We start from the raw sequence: 15316 nt of genomic DNA, 5'->3' as shown, positions 1-15316 counted from the left end.
GTCACTTCACAGTAGTGTCTTAATTGGGTAATGATCATAATGACATTCCCTGTGAGCTCAGGAATGAGACATCTGAATAATAGGCAATTGAACCCAACATGACCTAATTCTCGGAATGTCTTATCACGAAACCCCACTTCTGCACAATTTAGCTTATCTTTCTGTAGTAACTGTCTAGTACAATTACTATCATAATGGCTATTCCAGTTACTGTATAGCAAAGAAATGCTGTACTGTGCACCTAAATATATTAACACACAAAATTTTACCTATTCTGAAATTACATTAGGATTGTTTTACCAGATTACAACATGAATCTAGTTTACTAAATAGAATTCACTTTCTTCTGCATTGGGGGAAAAATGTGTGTGTGTATATATAATATGTATGTATGTATATATATAATATGTGTATGTATGCATGTATATATAGAGAGAGGACACCTCTGGACACATGCTACCTAAACTAAATTATTCCATAATTTATATTTTGTGAAAACATAAAAACCTAGCCCTTGTTATTTTGCAAACAGTAAATAAATCCCACTGTTTAAAAAAAGCAGCATTCCACCTTCATGGCTGAGGACTGTAGCTCAAGGAAAATATTATCTGAATTTCTTTCAGCATTTTTTTAAAAAGCTCTTCTTGTTCTAGATCAATAAAACAGCAGCAATATATAATAAAAAAAACTTTTCACTATCTTTAGTAATATTTGACTATCAGTTTATTACGGTAGTTAATCTGCAGTATCATAACCTAGTTTATGTATACAGAACAATGATTTTTCATACAGAAATAAAAAGTAATAGGATTTATTAATTTAACTATAGTAATACAATGTAAATGTGGGACATCATAATACAAATTAGAATATATTATATGAACCACCTCGATTCTTTTCTATTTGTAGCTTTCCTCCCCTTTTGCTCCCTTTCATTATAATTACCCTGCCTTTCTGAAGCAAATCGTGTCACAGTTCTCTCTTGCCTCCTGAGACTATAATTTGGAACTTGTCACAGTGCTTCTAAACAATTCATACACCTTTCTTTTGTCTTGTAAATAGATACATTGATTAAGTAGATAGTGCTACGATTAAATATATTCAGTTTTTAAATAAGGTGAAAGTTTTAATTATATTTTTTACTTCCAAAAAAAGCTTTAGTATTTCCATTGTCATCAGTATGTATAATCTAATTGAACATAATAAAGTGCCTTGAAAAAGTCACTGTATTGAAAAGAAGCCATGTGTTTTCCATTTCAAATAGGAATTAGAAAACATGATAGCCTTTCCTTTAAAAATCTGACTTGAAAGACCATGCGACCAGCCTGTGAAACAGATTTTTTTTAGAATATGGCATTTTAATAAATTAGTAAAATTATGTCTAAGTGTTGAGGGAGTCAAATGACTGGACATCTGCTATGAGGAACTGAGTTAGAGAAAAGCAGAAGATGAGGTTATATTGCTGTGGATACCTTCTCCGAAGACATGGAAAATGTATGGCTAGAATGGACCTTGCAATGAGTATAGAAAGATGATCAAGAGGAGACCACAGATACAGTATGCAGATTTGTTGTTCACGGATCTCAGATGAGTCACTAAGTATGACAAGACTTGACCCACTCTATGCCAGGCTAAAACTGCACAGAATACTAGTTTCTGTTGTGAAATGGTTAGAAGGATGATCAAGAATTCACTGCGTTCCTTCAGATCTCTTGCCTAAATATTTTTAAGTAGCTTTTACACTGTAGCTCTTGCTACAGATCTCTGAACAAACTGTGTAAAACCTTTTTGTTCTGCTTAATCCTAATGAAGGCAATGTGATATAAATTCCATAAGATTCAAGTACTCTGTCTAATTGGGTAAGCATGAATACGCTGGAGCATCTTAATGTTTCTGTTTACATATATACACATATCTGTCTACAGAGAAAGAGCGAGAATACATTACCATGGTAGAAGCACCTGAAACACAGAAAGGTATTAGAAAATTCAGTTCATTACATAAAACATTGAGACATTAAAAAACATCCTACAGTACTAGAGAAATAGAATACACAAGTATCTCTACTCAGGATGTGTGTCTACTCAATGTGAGAAGTATGCTATTTTCTTAAAATTCAGCTGTAAATTACATCTCATCATCCTACATGGTCTTCAGATATTTAAAAGTGCATTACCTAAAACACATGATCTAGCTAACATACAGTTCTCAATGTAATTTTTGGTTAAAATCTGAAAAAACATAAAATCTACTGTTCAGTTATGGGGACTGTTTATTGCCATAATAATGTCAAATATGAAGAGATTATATTTTTACACAAGTAAAAACCTCTTGATGACAACATTTGGTCCCGGATGACTCAGGTCACTGGTCTTAAAAGATTTTAAACATACAGAAGGCTCACATTGTAATACATCCCAAATATGTATTTAAGGATGATGCCTTTCTGAGCTTCTTGGCCACGTTCAAGGGGTATCTTAATTTTATTTTTCCATGTCTTTTTCTCCATCTTTTTATTTCCTCTACCCTTTGAAGAGTTTTTTTCTTCTAAAATTTCTCTTATATTCTTATTCACAATTTTAGATGAATCATTCAGCAAGTACTTGGGATTTTTTTCTGTTTTTAAATATAGTTGTCTAAATATCTATATTTTGCTATCTGTCATATATAAATTTCTGTTTAATAATTAACTATTTAAAACTGTTACCTACACTGGAGCTTCATACGAGGGACTGTAGAACAATAGTAGGAAAGAATGATGTTTTGAGATTCTATTAAGCAATATGCAGTCAAACTCTTGCATTTACTTGTAGAGCTTGTCTAAAACTAAGTTTCATATTGTGGAAACTGCTAACATGGATTCTTTTATGATAGATTATTTCCTTAGATATTTTTCATTTATCAACTCAGAAAATAATGGTTTAAATGTCTCTTAATTTTATTTTAGGATTAAAAGTCATTATGAGCTGCTGGTAAGTAGCACTATTTGAAACATTTCCTTTTCTAGATCAAAGTGTCCATGACAAGCTTAGCATGTTCATTTACAATTCTGGACCATCAATAGAGTTATTTCTGTGGAAGCAGTGAACCATCAGTTTCAGAACCAAGAGAGACTAAAACTAATCTATGGTTAAAATAGTACTATAATTTATCTGAAAGAGAATGCCTTTCCTTTCTACTGCTTTTCCTTTGAACTTGAACTGCATCCCTCTGAGCAGTTCATAACTACTCACCCACTGAATTTCTAATTCATATTTTCTGCTCAACTCTACTTTCACAAAGGGCTTGGAAGTGAATACGCATTTCAACAAAAAATTAAATTTCTATGTTTCAAAGTGCAATTATTAATATTTTCTCATATTTTTGAGCAAAACCTTAATATTGCAGCAGTTTGAAATAATTAAACCATCTCATAAACATACTAGCATAAAGCCGTGAATGTACTGCACCAACCATGCATTATTTGTCCTCTATCAAGCTGACATCTGTGCATATTTAATGGCTTCAATGTCAACTCTTAGAAAAAAATACCAGTAGGAAAATAAAGCTGTGGCAGCATTTCTCTTCTGATATGCACAAGAGCGAGACCCAAGAGGATGAAGGAAGTTAATCTGTTTTGTGACTTCTTTTAATATCACAAGATAAATTGTTCCCAGTTAGGTAACTTCAGTATGAAGTAAGGCCTGATCTGCATATGGTTTCAATTAAAAAAACATATGTAAGCCAGACCTCTGTGATGGCTTGACCTCTTGTATAAAATCCAAGCTATACAGAATATGCTGATTGGGGTACACTGATAAATAAACAAGACCAAAGGATAACCTAGTAGATATTACTTCCAAAAACATATTAGACCACGATTTGCTAACCTTTAAAAACAATAACCAAGTATTTCCTGCAGTAGTGGTTACCACCCTTTGCAACTGCTGCGGTTTATTACCTGTACGTATGTCTCATTTAGGAATATCTAAGTCAAACCCAAATTCTACTTTCAATTTCCTGCTGCAAAATCAGGGAACTCCACTGACTTTATTTCATGGACAGAAAGTCTCAAGCCTATACTACACCCTTCCAGTACTCCTTGATCTTTATTTATGCACTCCTCCCTTTTCAGTAAAACCTAATAAAGCCACACAAATGCAGCAACCTGTGCAATACCCACAAATCCTTCATCATTACTTCTTACTAAAATCTTGTGGCCAATTAACTGTTGCTATTTATTTCCTAATAATCATCATTTTATGGAAGAACAAACCCTTCAATCATAGGAAATCTCATCTTTTCAATTTCCTTAAGTACATCTTAAAATGAATTATACGACAGCAAAGTGCAGCATTACAGAGGATAAGAGCTATGGTATGTCACACAAATTAGAATTTTAAACAGCAGGGCACTATTCAAATTTCAAAGAGTAAATGATGGTCTTGTGTTTTGGAAATACCAATACTGACACTGAATATTTCATTTTGTATTTTGGAAGCTTTTCTCTTAGGTTCTTGCAGAACCGGTAATATATGTTACATATAACAATTCAGAGAGAAGCAAACAAAAAATAAATTCATAACAAGATCCTTTTGAATTGGCATTGATACGAACACAAATGAAGTTAATTTATTTCTATCGTGGATATGCTGAAGATCACACAAGCAACTCACAGTCAACAACAACTATGAATTGCATGCATATGAGTTTATCTAGAAGAATAACAGATGAGAAATAATTACCCAGGAGTTAAGACAGCTTTATAGCAACTGATATTGTAACAAATTCTGTGAGTGGTACCAAAAATAACTTAATGTGGAATTATATCTATGAAACAAATTGCTCCTCAGAAATGAGGAATTTTTTAGTTTTCATTTTTCTTTCCTGTCATCAGAAAAAAGTCATCATGCCCAACTTGCACTGATTTACTCCCTGTATTTCCTGCCCATAGAGAATCTCTATTGGTACAGTGCTACCAATGCAATGTAACATTCATTGCATCATTCAGTACGGCTTTCAAATCAGGCTCCTAAAGAAAAAATGAATCACTGACTTCTGCACGGGAAAGAGGATTTTGAAAATGAGACACACAAGCAAGAAACCAAATAAATCTTTCCCAGCAAAAAAAGCATCAGTCTTAAAAAAATCAAAAGCAAATTTTACATGTTCATAATATTGTTTATAATTATTTAAAACACTATATAGATAGTAGTGCAGTTATTTTTTCATTAAAATATAAGAATTTTCAATGCATTTTGCACAGACCGTTACAGAGACAGTTTTTTGATGTTTAAAAGCTTGAACACATGAACAAAATGAGAAAATTTTACATCAAAAAATTAAATAAAAATTATAACATCATTGAGGTCTTTTTTTTTAAGAAATTGAATTTAAATATTATGTTAGCAGTAGAACAGTTTTTTTCTAATTTAACGATGAAAGTTAATCTCTTGCTGTCACAGTGTGTATCACTCTTCCTTTTTATTCCAAAAATAGAATTATGTACCTCCTTAATCTAATATACTTTCCCCCTACTATTTAATGTAATTACCCAAGTCTGAATCAATATTCCATTTGCTGGAGTCAATCAATGAATTGACTTTCATTGCCTGCATGTTCTGGTTCTGAGGTTCTCATTGCTGGCACACCACAGGCAAAAGTTACTGGAATACTGGGAAACTACTAGTCATCCTCAGATATTTATACGTGCCGCTTTAAAAACGCCGTGTAAGAAACAGCAAGCTGTTCAGCGAGCAGTGGTACTGGAAAGGCCTGATTTTCAATGGTTTGTGCCTGCTCATTCTCGTATCCTCTTCTTCACGTTACTCCCAGGCCACCTGCACACAAATAGCAACTGATGGCACCGCTCTGGGAGCCGGTGCGGCGCTGCGCCCAAGCTGGCAGCCCTGCCACGTGCCCCTGCCCACCGGCACGTGGCTGCTGCCTCTCTGCCCACCTACAGGGCTGACTGACCACTGCATTTTTCCCCAAGGAGTCACTGTTGCAGGATAAGCCCCTCGTGCCTACCTACTGATTGTCACAGCACTTGCACGAATCTTTTAGACTTACCTTTCTGTCCAGTTTGATTGAGACTGGCTAAAAGTTTCAAGTCTTGTTATGGGTGGTACAGGGATGAACTGGCACAGACATGGGCAACGCAATCACAAAAATCTCGTCTGCTTTGGGAATTAGTCACACTGCTCTACAATACTTATTGTCAGCAAAGTCCTCCAGTGAACAGAGCTGTAGCAACTTAGATGTCTCCTGCACCAGAATATGTATAAGGAATTGAAGCAGCTTCGGTAAAGACTTTAAATAAATCCTGATCTGTGCTTAGTTGAAGTTAATGGAAAGATTCTATCAATTTCAGCAGGCTAATGGAATTAAATTTTATACTAAAATGTTTAATGAGATATCATACCATTAAGTGTTGTTATGTAGCAATACAAAAAACCCACATGCTAGTTCCTGACTGAAAACATACAAGCCCTCTATTCCAGAATTCATGATTTTAGCAAAGGAATATTTTTCCTTCAATATATCCTGATTAAAGTATTATTCTTGTGTTTGCAATGAAGTTCATAATGGAGGATATACTGAGCACTTTAGAAGTTAAGAGCTCTTGCTGCTTAAAATTCCTGAGTTCAACTCTTTTATACAAAAGGATGGTGTTTTACTAGCTTTTTCATGAAACCACAGTGTACTTAAAAATCTGTGTTTTTAGGCTTTACTGAATGTAGCACTAACTTCTTTAAATCTCATGATGAGAACAGGTCAATAAATTTCCAGCCACATTTTCAATAACAGAACGATTTGAAGTCAGCAGTAAGCATTATTTAATACGAAGCATATATCTTTAAAGGATTTAATAAGTATGTATAACATAAGCCAACAGAACATGAAACTGAAAAGTTACCAGCATTGGATCAGCACTTCCATCATTTTTACTGCTGCTAGTTTTCCTGCTCTTGCACATTTAAAAAAAAAAAAAAAAAAAGAAAAAACCCACGAACAGGAAGGACAAAGACTAAGCTACTAACATGAGTTTTCTTTTTACAAGTCAGTGCACATGTGGAAATCTGAGCTCAGTAAATACACGTGGATATGCATCAACAAGCAATAATTATGTTTTATGTCAGTAAAGAGCAGAAGAATGATGGGTTCCCACTGCCCAAGCTGTGTTGTATTCAGCTGCAGGAAAGTTTTATCAGTTCCAAACTTTTATGCACCTTTCAAAAATAAACAAACTTTAAATACAGTTCACAAAACAGGACATCTAACTAAAGTTATAGCTATGTATTTCGACCAGTATTTCTGTACCATCCAGAATTAATGCTATTTCCATAGCATTCCATTCATACAAGTTTCACTGTACTTAATTTTGCTATATACATTTACATGAATATAAATCAGGACATTTTAGTTATAAAGCTCTAAAGAACGAAATCAGTGCCCCCTTTTAAACAAATGAAAGAAATAGTTGCTTAGTGTTAAGCACTGCATAAAATACTGATATGAAAAAAGCACATTTACTAGAGAAATTATATTCTGTAGCCTATGAAATTCTAAATAAAAGCAGGAACTCTCAAAAATCAGAGGCTAGGACAGTTGACCTGTTTTGTAAATATGGTGTTGTATGACAGAATTACTACCAGTATTATAACATAATAGATGACAGAACAAAAGCCAGAGTGATAGAAGACGGGTAGCCTGACTCGTGCAGAATCCCACACTACAATTTTGATTAGAGCTTCACCACTTCAAGGTGATCAACACTGTATACTCAAAGCCTTTACTTGTAAAAAGGTAAATACACTTTCCTCAAGCCCCTGTAAAAACATGCATGCATACTCAGTTCAAAGTCCCCCACAAATATCATACAGAAATATGAAGGTGTAAAGTAGCTTTATCTCATAGAGTTTAACGTTTGTGGTAGAACTCACAAGAATCTTTTACAAGATTTCTTTTTGTGGAAAGCTTTAATCAAATCCACTGTAACGTTATCAAAAGCACTGCAGAAATTTAGCATAATATTGCATCATCAGCTAGGAAATGACCCAGGACAGAGAAATATTACAAGGGTCTTTCTTTTTTCTTCCTTTAAGGTAGAGAGAAAAAGAAAGAAAAGAAAATGCGAATCCTTTTCTGCACAGCTTATACATAATGTCACCAGCAGGTTACTCCATACATTTCACATTCAAATTCTAGTTAAAACAATAATTCATATAAATTAACTGGATATGTCAGTTCTAATTAGTCCACAAAGGCTAGGTAAGCATCCTTAGGAGAGCACAAGATAGCTCCACACAGCTGCAGACAAATCAAGTATCCAAATTTTGGCTGGTCTGCAGGACACAAGAGAGCTTACAGAGAGCAATTTAGAATATTGGATCAAGGTGGCAGGGGAATGAGGCTGAAACAGGAGCTGGCCTACACTGCATTTTGCTCTCCACTGTTTTTGGCAAACTAGACTACTGTGGAGTAAAGGTTGCATTCTGAAACACAAAGAAATTAAAGCCAGAGAAGCCACAAATGTTAACTTAATGCTGTAACACACAATGTTAAGGCAGCTTGTTCCATCAGAAATAAATATGAAGTGAAACAGAGTGGTTTTATAGAGACTGTTGTTTTATCAAAAGGGGGAAAAAATAATTCTATTCCTTGATCCCTAGCAGTACGATCGCGATCTTCAGCCTCGAAGAAACTGAACATCCTCTAAGGCTGAAATTATAAACAAAAACGTTCTCTTCCAGTTCTACTTATATTAAATATAAACCTCAAAGGAAATCCAAATTATGTCAGAAATAATTTACCACTAACACCCCCCAAACTAAATGCAAAAGAATATACACAAATTATGATGTATACCAACACTATCTGGACTGAATTCAGTCAGTATTTTCCCTCCTGCCCTGGACTACAGCTTCCAATAAACATGTGTGTGCTTTTTCAGCACTGTATCATCAGCTTACCTATTCATTTGCACAAATTTCTGCTCCTGCATTAGCCTAATAAGTAGCTATACAATTTCACCATACTTAGTGTGGTGTGTTGTTCTCTTACCAGTGAGTAACAGTAACTCATAATACGAAAAGGAATATACAAATTCATTGACTGAGTTTACCCAGAAATATAACCAGACAAAATACAATAATGGATTGTTTTAGGTCAGCATAAATGGAAAAAAAAGTGTATTTATCATTTTTCAGAAACATGCAGTAGATCCTATAGTGGCTTTGTCACTAACTTAATCTGTAATAGATTAGGACCTTCATTCTCATTGGTACTTAAACAGATGCATTTTCTGAAGAAAATTATAAGCTCTATAACAGATTTAACACTTTGAAGAGAACATGTTTGTATGTAGGCTGTGACCAAGAACAACTGCGTGAGCAGAGGAAATCCTTCGACTATGTCAGCAGCCAAGACAAAACAAACATCCATTTCCTCTCTTTAGTTGGTTAAAATTGTCTCGCTGTTACAGGCAACCGACATGCATAAATCCAGGGAATCAAAATAGGAATCAACACAGCAAATTGACTTTGTAAGAAGACTATATTTTTATCTTACCTGAAAAATTCTTTGACATAACTAACAGCCTTAAGTAGGAAGAATACAGAAATATTTACAGCCTGAAGTAATTTATCTGAAAATCAATAGCCTAATCCTATGAAGGTTGGGTGTATTGCTTATGGGAAAGAATTAGATATGGTCTATTAGAATTCACCTGACCTGCAATCCACTCACTGCTGCTCTCTTTCCCCTTGAACTGTAATGCAGGTAGACGAAATCAGAGTAAAATGCAGCCTACCTACATTCTTCTGCTATTTCTACTATACATACCTCATCGTATGGCAACGGATCATGTGCACACTGTAACACCTAAATAGGGCCACTTCCAGTCAGTGTTTGGCTACGTGATGAGCAGACATCAGATAACCAGAGGGTTCAGTGCCTTCATTAGATGTTAGTTATGTGGCCTTGACTGATAAGGCATTATTGCTGTATAAGAATGCTAAATTCTTACAGGATAAAATTTTCAAAAGAGCCTAGGCCCTTATTTCTAGTGTAACTGAACACAAAACACAAATTATTAAGTCATTTTGGTTCTGAATTCCATTTAAGCCAATCCTGCCTTTGGATACCTCTGAAAATTTTACCCATTAAACTTATATACTAGCACTGGTGGGACCTCTACAGTATCCCAAATCCTCTTAGCGTGTGACCAAGGGGTTAATCTCAGAAACAAGGTGTTACTAGTTCCTGTTAAGGAACATTGGGTGTAGGGGCAGTGGTCCTTGAAGGGAGAACTGAGCAACTGTCAAGAAAAATTGCTCTCTACCTTGTTCTTTGGTTAGATCAATTCTTATAGCTGAATTTACCTCTGGGAAGGGAACACTGGGCAATTTCTAAATTAAAGGCTTTCTGTGTGCTAAGTAGGCAAAACAAATAATATTGAACTACATTCAGGTTTCTTCTTTACTATGAACAAAAGTACTTTTATCCTATTGAGAGCTGTTTCTAAAAAGTTATTATCCTCCTTCAATGTCAAGATCTACCAAAAGTTTTTAGAAGTGCAAGAAATTGGCAACACACTTGGAAATGAGAGGTAAAAATCAACATACAATCCTTGAAATTGTTTATTTTTCAAATCACGTAATTTGAAAGTCTAAAAAAAAAAMCAAAAACCCAACAACTAATTAGATTAAGCAAAAGATACATGCTTCCTAATACACAGAATAGTTAAATAACCCATTCAAGACTATTAGTTTAATGACTTGGCACAGCATAATGAATAGCACTGGACTGCCAAAAGTTGAACTTCTTTTCTTATTGAGATTAATATAGCTCTCTGGTTGCACGTGTGTGTGTGTGTAAAAACATACATTATATATATATGCCAGTTTCCTCATAATACTGAGGAGATGGAACATCTCTTCATCTCTCACCAAGAGAAAGGGAGTTCCATTTCAAAGAAGAAAAATTTATTTCTATCTATTTAAGCATCAGCATATAAAAATGAAGATTTCACTCTAGAATAATTATATTAAGCTTTGAAATATTGGGGGAAAATGAGCATCTGACATATCCAATGACTTGCTAAAAATGAAAGTCAATTACATTTCAGGTAAAGTAAGAAAAAATATTTCCCAATATATTCACAGTATTTACAAATCAAAAAAGGTATCAGCAGAAGAAAAGATGAAAAGGATCTAAAGAGAGATGGCCATTAAAAAGTAGTATCAATTTAACCAAAACTTGAATAATTTTAATTCTGAAGAAATAATCTTACTGAGAGACACACAGACAGCTATGAAAGACTGGCTGTTGTTTCTTCAGCATGGCATACTTCAAAATAAATTACTGCGAACTGCTTTTAGTTGGACCAACATAAAATACTCCTACTGTTGTAATTTTTGTCAAAGAAAGAGATATCTAATAATGAAATATGTTAGAAAATATTTCATATGAATTTGGTAGGAATGCTCTAGAAGTAATAAAAAAATAAAAATAAACCCCCAAAAATGATCGTGCTTGGATTGATGGCCTTTGCACTAACTACAGGGTAAGATAGTTTCTAATCTCTCTTTGAATACTATCACTGCACAGTGCCTCATTTCACTAGCTTAAGTCTATGAATTAACAGTACTTTTAATTGCCTTAGATACAATCTATATTTGAGCATACTTTTCTTCTTTTTACATTTATTTTACTACAATTCATTATCAAAGTCTTCCTCCTTACTAGACTATTTATATTTTAATTTGTGGAGGCTTTTACAACAAAGTGACCTCCAATACTGTCCTAATTAAATTAAATTTACATGCATAGATTTGAACAGCAACCCATGCTGACCCCCAAAGTACTTTCTTTGCTTATTTCCAATATATTTTACTGTCTATCACAGATTTTTCCCAGGCTTTACTTCTTCTTCAGAGTATCCTCCTTACAGCCAATGCCTTTGTGAAACTCCTCCTCCAATATATATACCCAGATTAGCATTTCAGCTTTAACAAAATTACAATCCAAATCCTAAACGGCATGCAGCTTTAAGTCCATAAATGTTATTTAGGTGACTTCAAATAAATGCAGAGCAGCTTCTGACTGCACTAGCAAGAAAGGACTTTGATCTTTAAGATAGGTTTTTTTCCACAGGAATCATTCCAAATTATCTTCATAATTAGAACACCACTAAAGATTCTGGAATTTAAAAGGCCCACTTAAAAGCTGTCTTTTTAGAATGGTCAAAGAATTGAAACTGAAATTATGGCTCACCCACAACTTTTGCTTTCAGAGTTCAAGCCTCAGCAAACCCAGGAAAGTGCCAATACGCTCTCCTCCAGTGAAAAACATTCTCACCTTTTGACCTTTGATTTTACTTTTTCAAAAACAGATTATTCTATCATTTTAAATTATTTAATTTGTAAAGTAAAATCCGTATACTTCCGAATCACCATATTGCCACTTCTATTATGCATGAACCTATCAAATACTTCTATTTTTCCCTATTAACATTTCTTACATTTCTTGCTTGCTTGCTTTCATTTGTCTCCTTTCAACATAGGATACTTCCTATGGAGGATTCTCCTAAGTAATACCTAGTTAAAGAAAACTTTGAATTCAGTTTACAAATGGAAATTATATTCCATGACTGTGCATGTTAGTAATGTCTCTTCTGATTTCATTCAGAAATACTATTATGGTTTGAATCAATTAATCCAGACATGATATTACCTCAGAATTTTTTCATGTTTATTTGTGAAGAGTGGATATAAAATAATTTCAAGGGAAAATGTGTAATAGATTATTCAAGCAAAACTTCCCTGCCTTCAATAATTTGCATTTGACAGTCTAGTTAATAGGTGGTTCAGGGCAAGGAAGAAAGAAAACACACCCCTCCTTTATCTTTTGCTTTACTCTTGCACTTAGAAGCCTAATTATAGACCAGTATTTAGTTATGTATATGATGTGTAACAGTTTGCATCATAGATATAGAAGCAGAGGCATTAGTCTTTGATGTGTAACCCCAAACAAACAAACAAGAAAAAAGACCCCAAAGCCAGTGGGCTGGTGGCCAAGCCCTTAGGGAGTGCATATGGAAAATAGGCATCACAACGTGCCCTCCAGAGCGTTCCGAAAGCCTGAGCTATGACACTCACATTTTTGTCTGTTTCCTGAAGCAACATAGCTGCTCTGCAACCAAACTTATGACCAATGTGCAGCCAAATTTCTGATGCATCACTAAGCTTAAGTTTATCTGAGAGATTTCTATAGTATTTTGGAGACATTTCTGTTTAAAACATTTTGCAAACTACCTGGCTAAGATAGAAGGGAACACCATGGTAATACTGCCTGTAGGAAATAGGTCATGTAACTTGGACACTGCCAATTGTCAAACAGGGATCAATTAAGAATTCCATGTACGGAAAAAAATCAATGATAAGTGATATGGCCCAGTGAGTGAATGATACGCAGAGTACAAAGCTGTACTGACATTTATGGATGTAAACAGGACTGCAGCTATCAGTGATGTAGACAGGAAGAAAAGAGAGTGTGCATAGCATTGCGGATGCTCCACCAGCATATGACCAGGAATACGTGCCATGCTGAATGGTGCTAATGGAGGGAGGGCAGGAGGGTGGAGATGAACTATTGCTTCTCTGCAACTCTGCCTCTCAACATATGCAATTTTAGAGCAGATTTTTTTAATTGATATTTCCTCTCAATTTTGTTCACAACAAGCTTTCAGCTTTGAGAAGCTTTTTTGTTTTGTAAGTACATGTATATATGCACCTACAAATATACTTAATTTGTACTTTATATACACTGTACATATATACAAACACATACACAATGCATTACTGTATTATCATCTTACTGGTTGAGTCTGTATTCTAGCTGCACATAAACCTAAGTTTTTGCTTGATAGGATAACTCAGGAATTTAGGGCTGAAATGTAACAGTCCCTGAGACATTCTAATTCAAATCATTTCATATGTTAGTTGATTGTAGTGGCATGAACAAGATACAGATCTCTCTTCTTTCTTCATCAGGTCTTTTCTGTTTTTTAGACTACCTGCTATATTAAAGATCCATTACAGCTATGAACTCCAATTCACAATTCTCATTGATCACCTAGCAAAGCCATCATCAGCTAACAAATTTTAGCGCAATTATCTATTCATGTTTCAGGATTTAGCACAGAATCAGAAGATAATTGTAACATTTTAGAAGTGAATTTCAGATGTTAGTGAAGGCAGCATCAGATATCCTACCATTAAATTGTTGCCATTATTTAGATTAAGAGAAATTCTTAATGATGCTTTCGGTTATAGAGATTAAATTCCTAAAAAATATTAAAGTTTAAAATAGATATAATACTTAGTCTTGTAAAACTTTTACTTATGATCCTTGCTCAGTAAGAAGCTTCAGGGATTGAAGAATGCGTAGTACATGGCAGCAAGGGAGAAACGTCAGAAGCAAGAGAATACCCCCGTGGGCAGAGCTGCAGGCAGCAGAGACTCACTCAGCAGAAAGCACAGCAAATGGGAAGGAAAATAAAGAATTAGAAGCAGGGAAAAAGAATACAGAAGTTTTAGAGACAGAGTGGGGAAGGAAGGATAAGGGCTTAAAGGCAGGAGGCTAAACAAATGATACCAGGAGCTGGAAAATCCCCATCCCTGCTATAAAAGAGAAAATAACAAGGTCATGAGATGGCACTGTAAGGGAAGAGCTGCACTATTCACCAGCAATGGGGCCAACATTTAAGAGGTACAGTTTCTTTGTTAAAAAAAATCAGCAAGGGTCCTCTTAATAGGCGCACTTGACTGAAGGGCTTTCTTTTTCCAGAGGAAATTTCTTGTGACTGTTATTTCTGACTGGGCATAGCACTGTTTTGTTCATTAGATAATATAACATTGTGTGATATTTAGATTCCTTTTATGTGGAAAGCAATGATTCAAATAAAAAAAACTCTAAGTTGATTTTTAATGTTTCCAAAACACAAAAAATTTCCGGTCATGCAGTATGCACCAGTTTACAAGTATGTTTGCATCAAGACCAAAAGCATTTCTCTGCTTTGACATACATTTTATTCAATTTGCAAAAGTGTATCTCAAGCTAAATCAAGTATATTTTGTGATTAGACATGCCTACAAGAAGCATAGATGCATATCAGAAGGTACTTCATACTGTTTCTTTTATATTATCAAGTGAATATTTCCAGATTTATTTCTGTTTTACTGTCAGTTTAAATGCCAGTTTCCCTGTTGGAGACAATTTTTCATATCAAAATCTATGTAGAACTCCTGGTAAAGAAGTAAAATGCTGAGAT

At 34.6% G+C, this 15316-nt stretch overlaps 1 protein-coding gene across 1 annotated transcript in view; it reads right to left on the bottom strand.

Moving 5' to 3' along the window:
* LOC112963831 (connector enhancer of kinase suppressor of ras 2-like) overlaps positions 1–15316 on the bottom strand; it is a 254744-nt gene that overhangs the window by 151609 nt on the left and 87819 nt on the right. The window lies entirely within an intron of this gene.

This window comes from Apteryx rowi, unplaced genomic scaffold (genome assembly GCF_003343035.1).
Source record: "Apteryx rowi isolate R43461 unplaced genomic scaffold, aptRow1 scaffold_179, whole genome shotgun sequence".
NCBI classification, from domain to species: domain Eukaryota; kingdom Metazoa; phylum Chordata; class Aves; order Apterygiformes; family Apterygidae; genus Apteryx; species Apteryx rowi.
The sequence above is the reverse complement of the archived record's forward strand: the minus strand, read 5'-3'. Positions and strand labels throughout refer to the sequence as shown.